Genomic DNA, 13,761 nt, shown 5'->3' on the forward strand with positions numbered 1-13,761 from the left:
CACTAGGTTCGATTCTCAGCACTGCATATAAATAAATGAATACAATAAAGGTCCATCAACATCTTAAAAAATATTAAAAAACAAAACACCAAAAAGAGCTGGGGATATAGCTTAGTAGTACCCTTGAATTTATTCCCCAGTTCAAAAAAAAAAAAAGATTGTAGAATGAGAAGTATAGAAACAGTTCTTGTGATATTACCACTTTCTGATTGGAAGCATAAGATTTGAGAATAAATAAATTATTTTTTAAGTAATAAAAGGGGACATTAAAAATTCTGCTATGAGTTTTCTCCTTGGTTAAATTGAAATAATAATAAACCTTAATTTCAAATGTTTGTTATTTCATTTCAGCTGGATCTATATTTACTCATTTTTATTATGAGTTTACATGTGACTTCCTTTGGGATACCACCCCAGACAACTCTCTCCTTCCCATTACTTTTCCCAGCTCCCACTCTCCCAAACACTTCCTCTGGACTCAGATTCTAGAACACCAAAGCCAAGAGCTACAGCTTCATTTGCTATATTCCGTTGTACTTATTTGTTTATGTGACATTTTTCTCCAATAGACTGGAAATACCTTGAAGTCAGGGACTTTGTTCTATTCATCTCTGTATCCTTAGAACCTAGCTTTATAAATGTATGTTGAACAATGAATGAATCCCTAAGGCTAAGAGTAAATGACACTTGCTGTTTCTGATGTTCCTGGCAGAGAGCACATTGCATTGGAGACAGGAAGGGCCAAGTTCCCTTCTTGGCTGGAACAGTTACCTATTACCTTGGGCAATCCTCTTAAATTCAATTTTCATCTGTCAAATGTCTTTCTGTAGTATTACTATATGTTTACCATGAAAAAAAAAACTGTGCTTCAGAAAGACCTCAAGACCATTTGGAAAAGAGAGCAGTGAAAACAAGCTATTTTAAAATGTGTATTAAGGAGGTTAGCTATAGTCTTCCGAAGAACAAAGAACACTCCCAGCTATAATATATATATTTTTTTGTTTTTTTGTTTTTGGTACTGGGGATTGAAATCAGGGGCATTCAACCACTGAGCCATAACCCCAGCTCAATTCTGCTAAGGCTGGCTTTGAAATTGCAATACTCCTGTCTAGGCTCCAGAGCCACTGGGATTATAGGCAGGTGCCACCATGCCGGGATAACTATAATGTTTTGTAGCCAGTAAGACCACCTAAGTGATTTAGTTGATTTTTTTAAGAGAGAGAGAGAGAGAATTTCTTTAATATTTATTTATTTATTTTTAGTTTTTGGCAGATACAACATCTTTATTTTATTTGTATGTGGTGCTGAGGATCGAACCCAGCACCTCGCACATGCCAGGTGAGTGCACTACCACTTGAGCCACATCCCCAACCCGATTTAGTTGAGTTTTGAGGAGAGAGTTTTAAATCTTGCCTCTGTTCAAATTCACTGTGTTACCTTAGGTATTCCGGGGTTCTTTGCTTTTAAAGAATTATAATTTATTTAACATAGGCTTATTGATCACCTATATCTTGAGTACTTATTATATGTTGAAAACTAAGCATTAGGCACAAAATGGATGCATTTTATTAATACAGAATGTAAATGTTTTTTGTCACTTTACCTTCCCTGTACTCAAGTAAGGTCTTCAATACTCAAACTCATTTTTTTACTTTAAAAATGTACTTTAAAAAAATTTATCTTTTTTCACATTTTTTATTGGCGCATTATTGTTGTACATACATTCATTCATAGCATATCAGTTTAGATTCTTTGGTTTGCAAGTGATAGAAAATTTATCCCAGGCTATGCAAAAGGAAAATATATGAGTTTATAGAACTGTATAGTGTAGGGATAAGGCTTGGTTCAAATGATGTTCCCCAAACCTACTTCCTCTTTTTCTCTCTCGTCTTTGAGTTCACTTCCTTTGGGTTGGTACTGTTCTTTAGAGAGAGTTCCCACTGTAGTCCTGACTGATTGTCCCAACTCCAGATCTTATATCTTCACAGAAAAAAAGTGAGAGTGATTCCCTGGATGTCTAGCCAAAAGTCTCATTGCATCTCTTTGTCTCTCCCAAAGTCATGTGTTCACTCCTGAGCCAGTTGCTGTGGCCTGAGGAATGTGTCTCTGATTAGCCAGGACTGAGTCATATGATCACCATTGGAACTGGAGTTGGAGTCTACTTTACCAGATGCACATATACTTAAGAGAAGTGTAGTCTCCTCCAACCCTCACCAAAAGGAATCTGGAACAATTGCTAGAGGAAGTGTTAGTAGATACTTGATAGTAAAATACTTAGTCCACTATACACACTTCCACTATATTGGTTCGTTTTTGTGCTACTATAATAGAATATCTGAGACTGGGTATTCTGTTAATAAATAAATTACCTGAGCCAGGTGTGGTGGTGCATGCCTGTAATCCCAGTGGCTCAGGAGGCTGAAGCAGGAGAATCACAAGTTCAAAGCCAGCCTCAGCAAAAGCTAGGCACTAAGCAACTCAGCAAGATCCTGTCTCTAAATAAAAAATATAAAATAGGGCTGGGGATGCAACTCAGTGGCTGAGTGCCCCTGAGTTCAATCCCTGGTGCCCCCCACAAAAAATTACCTAAGACTAGATAATTTATAAAGAAATTTATTAGAGCTCTAAATCATAAGAAGTCTAAGATTGAGGGTCCAGCAGGTAGAAAGGGCTTCTTGTTTCCTCACCCAGTGGCAGAAGGTGAAAGGGAAAGAGGGGGAAAAGAGAAGATAAAGAGAGGAAGGGAAAGGAGGGAAACTAGTGTTTTTATAATGAACACACTCTTTCAATAAAGACATTAATCTATTCATGGGAAGAGAAGTCTCATGGCCTAATCACTTCTTAAAGTGAATATTATTAATAATAATGAGGCTCATTTTGACATAATCATACATGCATAGTATATAATTTGCTCCATTTCAGTTGCCAGGTTTTCCTCTTTATTTTCCCTCCTCTCTCCCCCTATTCCCCTTCCTCTACTCTGCTGATCTTCCTTTTATTTATTTATTTATTTATTTATTTATTTATTGCTCTTTTAAAAATTGATGCTTTATAGAAATGCATAAAGGTGGTATATTCATATGTGTACACAACATAATTTTGTCAATTTTATTCCGCAGTGGTAAATAGATGGAACTGGAGAACATTATACTAAATGAAATATTCCTGCCTCAGAAAGTCAAGAATTGAATGTTTTCTCTCATAGACAAAAGCCGTTCTTAATTAGGGACATAGATGTAAAGTGTCAGAAACCAATAGTTATGGATAAGCATATTTTCTGAAGCAGGGATCTTGGTTGAGCACCACAGTATCCACTGCACATGTTCTCTACCATTGATAGTGAGGTCATTCCATATGTGTTCTTTCTAATTCACCCACCCATTTATTGCTTCTTCTTGTCTAGCCAAAAACTCAGTTTTCCTGTCCTGTCTTCCCCTACCATCATTACTTACCCACTGGATATGTAGCAAGTCTACCTTGCTGGCCCATTAGAGGAAACTGTTTTCTTGAGAAATATATTTGTGATTCCCTCAACTTGGGAGTTGAGGGAGGTGGGCAACTGTCCATCTATGTATAGGAGTCTTCTAGAGCACTGTTGAGCTTATTGAGCATTAAGGAAAAACTAATTGAGAGTCGTGATAAATTTAGGAGATACTGAACTTGTTTTCTACTTGAAATGTGTTCTTAGAAAAAACAATTAGAAACCACTTTATATTTGTGAAGAGAATTGCCCCCCACCAAATGTTTTGTTCCTATTAATTAAACTTTGACTTCGAACAAGAAATTTAATTAAGCTCTTACTTCTCAGAGATAGGTCATCCTGAGATGACAGCCTTAGTAGGGATGAGCCAGTAGGGAACTGACCTTCGTCCACTAGATGGGAACATAGGTGGTTAGGAGAACAAGTCCTAGAAGGGAAAGGAGGGATGTGAAATGGCTGATCGTGCTCCTTAGCTGGAATTGCTTAGTGTCTTCTATCTGCCCAGTTTAGGTGATGACCTAAGACCCAACTCTAATCTTCCAGCTTGTTTCAAAAGAGCCCTGATGAGTATAGATGATTCATATTCCAAACAGAATATTAATCCATTATCTGTACATAACTCACAAGCCAGAGAATGATGAGATAAAACAATGAATGTGTCCTGCATGGGTCCAGGGATAAAAGGGTAGAGGTGATAGGAAATTGATGCCTCTTTTTTTATCATTTGCACCAAATTAATAATTTTATATCCGCTTTTAGTGCCTGGTATAAGAAGGCTCAATTAATTAATTAATTAATTAATTTTGCAGGAAAAATTATAATAGGTTGCTCTTAATTCTTCTAGCCAGCTCAAGCAGCCTCCGGACTTCTGATAGGGTACTGGCCATTACAGGGGTATAAATGTTGGGATCTGGAATGTTTCCCAAAGTCTCATGTATTACAAGCATGGTCTCCAATGCAGCAATGTTCATAGGTGGGGTTTGGGGAAAGTGATTGTATCATGAGGGCTCTGACCTCATCAGTAGATTATTCCATTGATCACTGAATAGATGACTGGGAGGTAGTGGAAAATGTAGGCAGTGGTGCATAGTTGGAAGAGGTAGGCCACTGGGGGGTCTCCATGGATGGATATTTCTTGTCACTAGTCCATCTTTCCTCTGTTTCCTGGTTGCTAAGCAGCTTTCCTTTGCCACACCCTTCTACCATGATGTTTGTGACTTGGAGCCAGTCGACCATGGACTGAAACCTCTGAAACATGAGCCAAAATAAAACCTTCCTCCTTTAAGTTGTTTATGTCAGGTATTTGGGCCATTGTGATGAAAACCTGACTAATACAAGGGTAAGTACTAAGTGGAGGTTAGGTGGAAGCAGAGTAGTTTGTAGAATTTGTGGAAAAAATTACATTATAAGGAACTTATTTTCTATTGAAAATCACCAAATCACAGGGTAAACATCAATCAAGACATTTACAAAGTAGAAAATTAATACAATTTAAATAGGATTTTAGCACAAAGAGCAAATCTGTCTGAATGTGCTCCTTAGAACTCATCCAGGGTTTCAGGCAAAAAGCTAACTGGAACTGGGGCTTTGCCCTTCTCCCAGAGAGATAGGTTGCACCCAAGTTTAACTTCCCATGGGAATTATTTCCCTCACAGGAGAACTGTAATATCCCATTAAATCCAAAGTCCCATACAAGGCCTATAAACAGATGGTGCCCAAAATTCAGAGTGCCTGGCTTCAAGCAGCCTGAGTAGTCCATCACTGACAAGGTTCTTTTTAGGCTCACCAAAAGAAGGGAGAGCAAGGGACCAAGGGATCTTCTCAATGGAACCCGAAGGCACCTTTCAGGCCCAGAAAGGGCTCCTTCTCACCAATGCTCAATTAGCTAATACCAGCAGCACAGACCAACACTGAGCCCACAGTATGAAACCATTTCTCAAGGAGACCAGCCAGCCACTCTAGATTGATTACTTTGGTCCCTTCCACAGGGGATGTGTGACTGTGAGGCAGTAATTCATTCTTTCCAGAACTGCTTCAAACACTCAGGAAGTTTCCCTTCCCTATCTACACTTCCCCCACCAGCACCACCATTCAAAAGTTTATAAAGTGGTTATCTATTGAGATGGTATCCCAAACAGTATTGCCTAAAGCCAGGGAACCCATTTTACTACAATGGAGTTGCACATGACTATGAGAACCACTGCTCTCATTGTATCCCTCATCACTCAGAAGCAAGCAGCCAAAGCAGCAAGTAACTTTTTAGCTTTTAGACCATAACTTGGGGAGTTGAGGGTGACAATAGATATTGTTGGTCCCATGAATAGCCTCCATTCTGGTCACCATGAAAGACCCCAGGTAAGACCAGGAGAATTGCCAAGCTGAACCCACCCCAAATTGCTGCCTCATTGCATAATGAACAAATAAAGTGATTATTATTTTAGACTATCATGTTTTGAAATGGTTCGTTACATGACAATAGATTATTGATACAACAGGCAAGATCAAAAACATCTGAAATGGTACATAAGATGTGTAGATAAAGACATAGATAAAGAGAATACACACTAAATTCTGTCACATTATACAGAAATCTTCCAGGCTGTCTTCCACAGGACTTACCAAGAAGTGGCAAAACCAGTTCTATGACTTATCACTTAAACATGTCCTCTAGCCTAAGTAAGAAAAGACTACAAGGGAGATGTTTATTAGTTACCTCTGAGAGAGTGTTGGAGACTTTCTTTCCCAGTGGGGAAGGGGAAGCCAAGCAAGGGGGGGCTCAGAGGTGTCTTCAAGATGTATTTCTCTCTAGTTGCTTGATTACTGAACTGTAGTGATCTGTATGTAGAATTGGAGAATTTTAGGAAAAACTTGCCATGTATCTTTGGAGTTTGGAGGCCTGTGTCAACATAGACACTGCTGCATACCTCTTGGAATTCTGAAGGAAGGAAGCTTGCTGAAGCAGCAGTGACATGTCTGTTCACCATGGCAAGACCACATAGGTTTCCCATGGATCCAATGAGTGTTACAGAAGGAGAAAAAAGCTTAAGCCCTGTGCTTGCTTCCTGCCTGAGGCTCTGTCATTGGGTGAGGGAAACCTGGGGGTAAGATGCTATGGGTATTCTACAAGATTTTGGGTCTGAGAATAAGTTAGAAAAGATTCAGTCATGTCTAATAACTGTGCAACGAAGAGATTCCTGAACAATCATGCTTATGAGTAAGCATTTGGATGCCAGTCACATACAAGCTACTGACAACCAAGAGAGGATGTATTGACACATTGAAAAGTAAAAGACACCAGGTGCTAAGGAGAGAGAGGCCAGACAGAGGACTTCTCTCCTGGGACATGCTGATGAATCTTCCCAATGGGAGCATGAGTAGAAACCAAAAAATAAATAAATAAATAAATACATCAAGAGAGAAAGAACTAATTTTAAACATCTTCCATGTCCACAGGAACAAAGCTGTCTTTTGACATATCAGTAAAGCAATACTTTGGCCAGCTCAATTTCTACCCTCTTCACCCCTGGAGAAGAAGCTATGGTTATCAAGATAGGGGAGGTGAAGTAGAAGACTAAAGAAGAGAAAGGGAAAGGTTCCCCATGCTTCCTTGATTTCAAACTTCTCACTAGTGGGTTCCAACTGGAAGAGAAGACAAGATACAACTTTAAATCAAGTTCTAATTATGGGGTTGCTGCTTGTCCCCACCCCCGTGATCTTTTTTCCAAGGTCATGGGATTTTTTTTTTTTTTTGGCTAGGTATGAGGTAGCTTAGAATGAGTCCACATTTCCAAAGTCTCTCCTGTTGGTGAATACAATAATGTGATTAAGTTTGGGTGAAGGGATTGTGAACTTGTGATGTTAACTTCTGGGTCATGCCCTTGAAGGAAATGGGTACATCCTTCCTGATGACTGGAATGTGATAAGGTACTGGGCCATTCTGGACCATGTAGACTAGGACAATACTCTAGGGATGGTGAATCAAGAAGACAGAAGGAGACTAACCTCAGCTTACTGTGTGAAACAGAGCTTCTATATTAGTACACATTTGTTATGTAATAAGCAAAAGTCCCAGTGCTATCCAATAACAAGTGTTTATTTCTCATTCATGGATTGGTAAGTTGGCTGGGGCTGCCCTGATTGGCATGACTCTGATCTTAAAAGTTTTCAACAAATATTTTAGCACAATGGTCTTCACTATGTGGGGTGTGACAGGAGTGAATGGCCCCCTTTCTGACCACATTCAGCTTCCCCAGGGAGTGACTCTCTTGATGATGGAGCTTCTCTGCTTCAAGATGCAGACCAAGTTCAGCTCTAGCCCATGTGTCTGATTCTCATCCCCCGGCTGAAGAGAGATTTGAAGCTCTTTGAGGGAGGGGTACATGTCTTCCCATAGTGAAGTTGGATCTGGTTTGCAGTTTCCCCACTTTCAACTCCTGTTTGAGACATCATTACAAGTGGATGCTGCTTTCTCCTCAGTGGTCTGAGTTTTTCTAACACAAAGCCCTTCTCTAAACATCTAAATTGTAATATTCCCAACATCTTCCTTTTGTCCCTCTCACTTTAGACATCATGGCTGCTTCCTGCAGTTGCCATCACGTGATACATTGAATTCTGTGGTATTTTCAGTTGCTGAATAATCAAATCTTTATATTAATTATGTTAAAATAATTAGGGTGGTTTGTTTCTTGACATTACTTTGACCAATTCATTGGACTAAAATCCTGTGCCTGTGAGATGCCCCTCAAAAACTTTTGCATTGAGGTATTGTCATGACATCCTCCCTCTATATCTGTCACTCCTCTCTGTATTCATTTCTATGAGAATTTACTGTGGTAAACTGTCATCACTGTTGTCTTTCATCTTCATTCCAAGCCAACAGCTCTCCAAGTTCAGAGTATATTAATTTCTTCAGTTCCTAACACAGAAAATTCTGAACACATGCCTGAATAAATGAATGAGCTAGCAAAAATAAAGCAGGAAAAGGAGTTATGTAGCACCAAAATGAAAGAGAAAGTTAGATGATGTGAGAAACAGGAGGCCCGTTGCTGCCAGCTGTGAACCCAGCTTTAAGATCACAGGAAGCTCTTGTTAAATAACGTGAACCAAGAACAAGATGAAGAGGCTCCTGAGATTTCAAAGAAAATTCTCACAACGAGAATAGGGAAGAGCAAAGGGCTGGAGTATTCCCGGGGACGCAGAAATGTGTTGGCCATTTGAGCTTCTGAAGGATGACCAAGCCCTAAGAGATGCCTCTCACTATGTCACCTGGTCCTGCCAAGCCCTTCACCAGGTTTCTCTCCCAGTCCCTCCGCCGCCCGCCTCTAAAACCCGGAGAACTGGGTCCCGCCCTACGGTCATTCTGGGCATGCGCTATCCCACGCTCCTGCGCAGGCGCACTAACTTCCCCCTTGTAACCGGTGCTGCCCATTTCCGATATGGGGGAGCGTTTGCTCTGGCTAATTTATCACCTTTCCTGTGGTCCCCCGCCCTACGGTTCCTGTGGGGTAAGCCTCGCGAGATTGCCTACGGCAGTCCCCGGCGGCGCCATCTTTGTGCCTGGCGAGCGACGGCTCCCGACGGAAGCCCTGAAGCCAGCGGCTCGCCTGCCAAGCTATCGCGGAGACCGGATCCAGGAAATACTAGGCGGGCCTCGGTGGGAGGGACGCACTGAGGGAGGAGGGAGGGAAGGGGGCGGCGGCGGCTCACACCGGATCCAGGCTCCGCGCGGCGCGCACCCGAGGGGGGTCGGGCGGGGAAACGGCTCCGGCCCGGACCCCCCCGCGGGAGCAGACGACGGGCGTGAGGGCTAGGCGGCGGCTGCGAACGAGGAGCTGCGGTCGCTGGGTGAGTGTCCGCGAGGAGGCCCGGCACCTGCCCGTGCCAGGGCGTCGATGGTGCCTCGGGGTCGTCCTGGTGATCTCGCGCCTAGGCCGGTGGGCGTGTGCGCGACTGCGGGTATCCTGCGAGCTTGGCTTGGCCTGGAGCTGAGGCTGCCACTGGGAACTGCAGGGCTGCCGGAGGTCTGCGCAGGGCCTGGCGCGTCCGTGCCCGCCCGGGACACCCCGAGAGGCGAGAGGCGGAGGGGAGAGGGAGTGGCCGGTGGGGGGGGGGGCTTGATTGGCGTTCGTCCCCGGAGTGAGGGGATGATGTCCTCCTTCGCGGGTTCCTACCTCTGCACCGGTTTGACACCCTGGCAAGGTATTTGGTGATGAGGACTAGCAGCACGTAAGGTTAGGTCTGTTGAGTGTGTTGAGACATGTGGAAAAGGTTAGTAGTAATAGTAATAATTGTTAGCAAGTGTCGAGTAAAGAGAAAACATTGTCTGCGTTCATTTAAAGATCACATAAGCAGTACTCTGAGGTTCAGCAACAGACTAGAATTATTCCCAGTTGGACTTCTTTATTTTAGTACCGTGTGCCTGCTCATAAAGTGCATAAAAGCAGGATGGGGGGTGCGGATGAGATGGGGACAAGGTGGGGAATACACTGCATGAAAATCAAAAGTTGGTATTGTTGATGTGTTAAAATATTAAAGCATTTTCTGTCTTTACGAAACGTTAAATTCTTTAACAAAATTAGCTACCTTTGGTCGAGACAAGGCTTTTCAATTTGGTGTATTCTTTATTGACGTTTGTCTATCAGACAGTAATTTTGGTGTATTATATATTTACTTATGGTTTGTAAAAGGATAGGAATGAGTGGGATAAAAGAACAGTTTGGACAACTGAGCTCCCTATACCCACTTTTATTTTGGAAAGATAGGAGAGTTTACAGAAAGTAAACTCTTTGCTTTTGTACTGATTTGCAATAGTAAACAAGAACATGTGTAAGAAAAAAACCATTTTTTTGATGAAGAAAGGGCTTTTGAGATGAGAGTTTAATTTTGCAGTGTTAAATTATTAAAAGGCATCACCAACCATGGTACATTTTGTCACTTTGTCTTTTTATGAACACTGGAAGAATGCAAACATATACTCATAATTTTAAGCCCACGTGTGATAGAATTTTTTTACAACTTTAGATCCCCCTACCCCATTAGCATACTTGGCTCAGTCAAGGGAAAATTAAACTTCAGTGAAGGTAAATATTAAATATGATTTTCATCTTGACAGCTAACAGAACATTACCTGTGTTCACTCACCCTGAATTTTCTTCCTTATGTTTGTTTGATACATTCCTTAATTATAGACCATTCTACAGTTTGTGCTAGAGCTAACACAGAGTATGTTCAGGCACTGGGCTTGGTGTGTAATGTGCATTTGCATTAATCCTTGAAGCTACCCTATGTAAAGATAATCTTATACATGTTGCACAGATATAGACAATAACCTCCAGTATTCTGTAACTTACGTGGGTAGTTAAGGAGATCATATAGCTGGTAAATTGCAGAACTAGAACTCAAACTAATTCTAGAACATATGCTCCATCATATTCTGCATAAGTTTATGTGCTGACTAATACAAATTTTATGAAAATGGAAATTTTTATTACAAAGAAACCTTTCAGTTCTGTTGGTAATCTTGAAAGCTTTCAGTGTCCTTGACTCAATATAATCTTAAGGTTCTTTTTTTTTCCCTTTTCAAATGTGTTCGTTTTCTACCCAGAGGTAATATTTGGGCAAAATTTCAGAATTTTGTTGATCTGTAAAAGATTCCTAATAACTCATAGTGACCTATCTGGAATTCAGATGTTTTCAGTAACTTTTCCTCCTATTTCAGCATGCCAAAATACTGCAAAGATCAGATATTTTCTACTCGGGAGGCCGAGGTAAGAGGATTGCAAGTTTGAGACCAGCCAGGCCAACTTAGCAAGACCCTATCTCAAAAAATAAAAAGTGTTGGAGATGTAGCTCAGTGGCAGATTATCCCTGTGTTCAATCCCCAGTACCCACACAAAAGATATTTTATTTGTTCTGATCCTTTACATTATTAAAATAGTAACTATTCATAGGGTTTTGGATTTGTTTTCTGGCACATTGGAGGTATATGCATACACCCTTACCATCTCTAGCAATTAGAGTACTTGGTAGCTGACCCTAGTTTTCTTCCCTTTAATTTAGTACAAAGGTTTTGGACTCAGGTCATGGTTTGTAGAAAATATGGCAGCTATTATGGGAAACAGCATAATCTCTTATGGGGATGGCAATGAAAAACTTTAGAGGTTCCCAGCAGTATCTGAGACGTTGGTGAAAGAGCAGAAACATTGTGGGGAGTGTCACTTTTGTCTCCCACTGGTCTCTGCTGTTGCATCTCTGATGTGCTGTTGAGCCCTGTCGTCCTGGCCCTTATCTCTGCAAGAGAGAGGCCCTACATCTGGGTATCTGGGTAGAGTTCAACTGGAACAACAACTGTAGGAAAATAAAGGTATTAAGTGGCCCTCATTTCTAAAAGGTCATTTGGTCAGTTTTACCTGTGTGATTATCTCTGGCTGGAATTTCTAGAAAAGTTACGCAATTTGGGATTTGCTATTTCATCTTTTAAGAAGTAAATTGTTTGGTTGCCTTTAATGAGATAATCATGTCTTCTAGAAATGGAAAAAGAAGTCTTGTGTTTTTCAGTACATAGCAGCATACATGTGTGTTACACAGAGTGTTGGAGTGGATTTTTCAATAATACCTTGGAGTCTTGACAGGCAGTCTCTTAGTCTGAATGAGCAAGTTTTTAATTATAGTTGTACTTCCAAGAATGAAGTTAAATGTAGTCCAGTGTGATGGCACATGCCTGTAATCCCAGCAACTGGGGAGGCTGAGGCAGGAGAATTGCAAGTTCAAGGCCACTGGCCAATGAAGTAAGACCCTACCTCAAAATAAAAAGTAGAGCATGTAGCTCAGTGGTAGAGCACCCCAGGTTCAATCTCCAGTACCAAAAAAAAAAAAAAAAAGTACTTCTTTACTTGTGAAGGTAGTGACTCATGTTATTTGGGCTACGAGGGTGAAAAAATTGACAAGTGATAATGTAACTGAGAGCTTACCAAGTAAGAAAACCTTCCTGAAATGTTTTATATTGTCACTATATAAAGAAAGACACCAGAATATTGCCTCATGTATTTAGAAGTTTATTTTAATACTTTCTGCATAATAAAACCTCAGATTATTACCAGGGACACAGATATTTGTCTAATAGTGAAGTGGACCTGATGAAATATTTGTAACTGTCAAACTGAATCCTGAATATTTAAGAACATTTATTACAGTATAATTCATTGACGGGTCTATTATTTTATTTTTCCAATTCTCCAACTTCCCACTTCCTTCCTTACCTAAAATTTCTCATTTTATTTTCCTTCCTGTCTTCCTGCCTGCCTTTCTGACTCTCTCCATCCCTCCTTTCTTTCCTTTCTTTTTCTCTTTATTTTTTTTCTCTCTCTCCCCCTCCCTCTCTCCCTCCATCCTTCCATCCCTCCCTCCCTTCCTTCCACTACCCGGGTCCTTCCCCTTAGTTCTCTGAAGTGAATGAGAATAACCCAGGCCAGAAAGGTAGTGTCAAGACACCTACTACGGGTTTTCTTCTTCCCTTTCCTTAAGCATTAAGGAGGAAAGTTTGTAAAAAAAAAAGCCCTTGTGTTGCAGGAGCAGGCACTGTTCCCTCATCCTCTTCACCAACCACCCCACTGTCTTACTTTTTCCTCTCTCTTTTCACCTGTCATCCCACCCTTGATACTTCTCTTCTAAGTGTCTTGCCTTCCCAGTTCTGAGTCTTCTACTCTAGCTCTGCTTTTTGTCCTCATTCATGCCTTACTTCCTGCTCTCCCTTGATCAGGGAGGCTGAGGCTGTGGTCCTAGAGAAGCTCAGATTCCCAGTTTGGGCTGGGAAGATTTCCTTTTTCTACTTTCAGGACTGAATGGGGCAGGGGTAGTTGCTTTTATCTGAAGTTGGAATGTTAAATGGGTTTTCCCATAGAAACATTGCTCGCACAGGTTAAGTATTTTGTTATTCTCCTGTAACCTTGGTCAGGCTTTTGTGGGGTGACTTGGAAACCTAGCACATTGACCATTGTTTCCAGAAAGCTGAGATCTGAGGTTCAAATAGATGATTTAAAAAATCAGCTTGTCACCAATCAAAAATAAATGAATGAAAGGAAGATCAGTAGAGGAGGAATAGAGAAAGGGATGAGAAGAGTGAAAGTGGGGGAATTGAGACTGAATTGGAGTAAATAAAATTCCATATATCAAAATGAACCCAACTACTATGTATAATTATAATGCTCTAATAAAGAAATAAATACAAAAAAAATCAACTTGAGTCCCAGAAGTCACTGGAGATTGTCAGCATTTTGTGAATT

General features: G+C 40.9%; 1 protein-coding gene across 5 annotated transcripts in view; it reads left to right on the plus strand.

Annotated features, from left to right (window-relative positions):
- Window positions 1-9,188: 9,188 nt before the first annotated feature.
- Window positions 9,189-13,761, plus strand: part of Tab3 (TGF-beta activated kinase 1 (MAP3K7) binding protein 3) — a 57,600-nt gene continuing 53,027 nt past the window's right edge. For 4 of the 5 annotated variants that reach the window (XM_026402626.2, XM_026402630.2, XM_026402631.2 and 1 more), the window contains exon 1: window positions 9,189-9,325. The gene's annotated coding sequence lies outside the window, so the exon portion shown is untranslated. Of the gene's footprint in view, window positions 9,326-11,198; window positions 11,248-13,761 lie in introns of all 5 variants that reach the window. The other variant, XM_026402628.2, reaches the window with a different exon arrangement.

Source organism: Urocitellus parryii, chromosome X (assembly GCF_045843805.1).
Source record: "Urocitellus parryii isolate mUroPar1 chromosome X, mUroPar1.hap1, whole genome shotgun sequence".
NCBI lineage: Eukaryota > Metazoa > Chordata > Mammalia > Rodentia > Sciuridae > Urocitellus > Urocitellus parryii.